This window comes from Myotis brandtii, unplaced genomic scaffold, assembly GCF_000412655.1.
Source record: "Myotis brandtii unplaced genomic scaffold, ASM41265v1 scaffold1750, whole genome shotgun sequence".
NCBI lineage: Eukaryota > Metazoa > Chordata > Mammalia > Chiroptera > Vespertilionidae > Myotis > Myotis brandtii.
In genome coordinates this window covers 89,796-92,879 of record NW_005356477.1, presented here as the reverse complement: position 1 = coordinate 92,879, position 3,084 = coordinate 89,796, and positions in this window count along the sequence as shown.

Below are 3,084 nucleotides of genomic sequence, written 5' to 3'. Positions count from 1 at the left end.
CTGTGTCATGGCTGTGTCGTGGCTGTGTCATGGCTGTGTCTTTGCTGTGTCATGGCTGTGTTGTGGTTGTGTCCTGGCTGTGTCCTGGCTATGTCGTGGCTGTGTCATCGCTGTGTTGCGGCTGTGTCATGGCTGTGTCATGGCTGTGTCATGGCTGTGTCATGGCTGTGTCGTGGCTGTGTCATGGCTATGTCTTCTCTGTGTCGTGGCTGTGTCATCGCTGTGTTGTGGCTGTGTCGTGGCTGTTTCATCGTTGTGTTGTGGCTGTGCCCGGGAGACCACACCACACTCAGCCATTCAGCTTTGGGTCCTTCTGGATTGGGGATGACCAGTATAGAGGGTCACCCCTTGTTTCTCGGGGTGTGGAAGGGAAGGCCACTGGAAATCAGACTAGCCTGGGCCCTCCAGGTTGGAACCCGACCAGTCCAGAAGGCCTCCCTCTGGATCTGGTTTGGTGTTTCCAGACATCCTGGGACTGGCCACCAAAGACTGAAGCTGCCCAGGCCCTGACAGGGCCCCACAGACTTACACCACCAGTATAGAGCCTCAGGGAACGACTGTGGTGGCAGGTAAGCTGATCTCCTTTTTGATTGACACTGGGGCCACTTATTCTGCCCTCCCTGATTTCCATGGGACCCTTGTCCCCTCCTCAGTCTCTATTATGGGGGTTGACAAACTAGTCTCACAGCCATGAGCCACCTCACCTCTACACTGCATCTTACCAGACACCCCCTCTATCCACTCTTTTCTCGTTCTACCTCGGTGCCCGGCCAGGGCTACCGCACATCCCCTCATAAAGCCCAGTTGTCCCGAACCACAGTCACCTGCCTCGGTTTCACTCTCACCCCACAAGGCCAAGCCATTACCGTGGACCCTAAATGCCTTATCTCCTCCATGACTGTCCCCTCCTCTAGACAAGAAATACTCTCCTTTCTCAGGCTCACTGGGTATCTCGCCTCTGGATTCCCAACTTTAGTCTCCTCACAAAGCCCCTCTACGATGCGGGGAAGGGACCCCTCACTGAGCCTTTAGATCCCAAGGCAATTCTCACCCCTTTAATGCTCTGAAAACTGCTCTCACCTCAGCACTTTCTCACCCTCTCCCCTCCCAAAGATCAACTTTCTTTACTGTAAAACTGCAAACTTACCAGTCCTGCTACTATCAGAAGCTGAACTCATTATCACCCAAACCTTAGCATGTTATCGCTAAGAAAAACGCTGGCAGTTTTAAATCCAAGTGGCGGGAGGCTTGGAAACTGCAGTCCTAGAACAGGCTGTGGGGCCTGCTCCCTCCTCCCCTGCCTTTTCTCCAGCCTCATATGCATAATTGGCAACTTAAAGGCTTTGGAGCATTGCTGGGCTAAATGGCAAACATCTAAATATTTTTAAATAGCATGAAATACTGAAACATTGATGGCTAGACATGTTTTAATTCGCCTGCTCTTAGATTTTATTACAGAAGGTCTCTTGTACTTTGTTGACTGTATATTTTCTTGAAAGTAAGAGTGTGGTTAAAGTGTGTTCATAAATGTAAATGCTGGGTGTTTACTTTTTGGCTGGAGCTGGTTATTTGTGAGTGGGTAGAAGGCTTGTGTTGTCCAGTGAGTCAGGGCCTGGTCACCCTGATGTCGAAGAGACCCCTTCTCTCTGAGTGAGCTAAAGCAGCCGCCCAGGCTCTCCTGTTGCTTTTGTCCTTAAGTTGGAGCCTAGACTTTCTCTATTTCCACTGCTCATTCCCAGTCCTTGACACTATCATTGTAAGCCTCACAGGTCTTCCTGCTTGGCATTTAGGACACTCTCTCCCCTTTTCTAGCCTTCTTAAAGGTCATACACTGTGAAAGACACTGAGTCAGGAATGATCCCGTAACACAGGGAGATAACAAAGCAGACCAGGAGGCCAAGGCAGCAGCTCAGAGGAAGCCCCCGTCTCCCCAGCTCTCAGCTAAACCCCATATAACACCCAGCTACACTCCAGAGGAACTTCAGTCTTATTAACTCTTGGGGTCACTAAGGAAGATCCATGGTTAAAATTTCAGGGAAAATATATCTTTCCCCAGGGACAGGCCCGCAATATCTTACGGGCTATTCACAATTCCCTACGTATAGGGTACAGACCCCTTCTACAACTCCTAACCCCCCTCATCACATGCCCTAGCCTAGCCTCCCTACTGCAAGATATCCCCCAAACTTGCTCCACTTGTCACTCACTATATCCCCCAGGACAGGGTAGACCTCCTTCTTTCCCCACTCATCAGGTTAGAGGTCAAGTCCCTGGACAAGACTGGCAGATTGACTGCACTGACTTGTCCCCCATTAAAAGAACCAAATGTCTTAACCCTCGTAGACACCTTCTCAGGACCAGCTCTGGATGCCCAGCAAGCGGCAAAACTGGAAAAAAAAGAACCTCAGTCCCAGGGTAACCTATTCTCCCCTTTCAAATCACTAATCAGGCAACTGAGATCCCCAATCTTTCTCCCCTGGTAAAGATAGCGTCTAGATCTCAGTTGTATTTCAGCTCCCAGTCCAGAAAAGCAGCAAAACCAGAGCTTTTACCTCCCAAGTCACTCTACAGGACCGCTTTTGAGTCTTCACCAACCAGTCTCTTGGAGAAATCATGCTGCTGCAACCCTGGTCCAGCCCACTACTATGAAAGTCCATTCCCCTGTGATCTCACCGTCCCACCTCAGCAGGAAGTAGTTACAGAAGATATGACCTTCATCCCTATTCATAAAACAAAAAGGCTGGAATGTTAGGTCTGATCAAAGAATTGAATTGTTGTCCCCTCCCCTGGGGACTGACCTTTAGGCCACTTCACAATGGACATTCCATGTGCCTAGACCACAATCCACTGGCTAAGACCATTTTCTCTCCCATCTGGACTGCCCAGAATCTGGACCTGCACAGAGAATTCTCTGCCCAGAAAAAGCCTGCCCAGAGTCCTTTAAAAACTGCTGACTCCCATCACTGGGGGCTGGAGCCATCCAGGCTCAGCCACCTGGTGTGTGGATGATTGAATAAATTCGTAATCTCTCACCATTCTGGCCTCATGGTTCCTCCTTCAGCGACCTAACTCTATCTATCTATC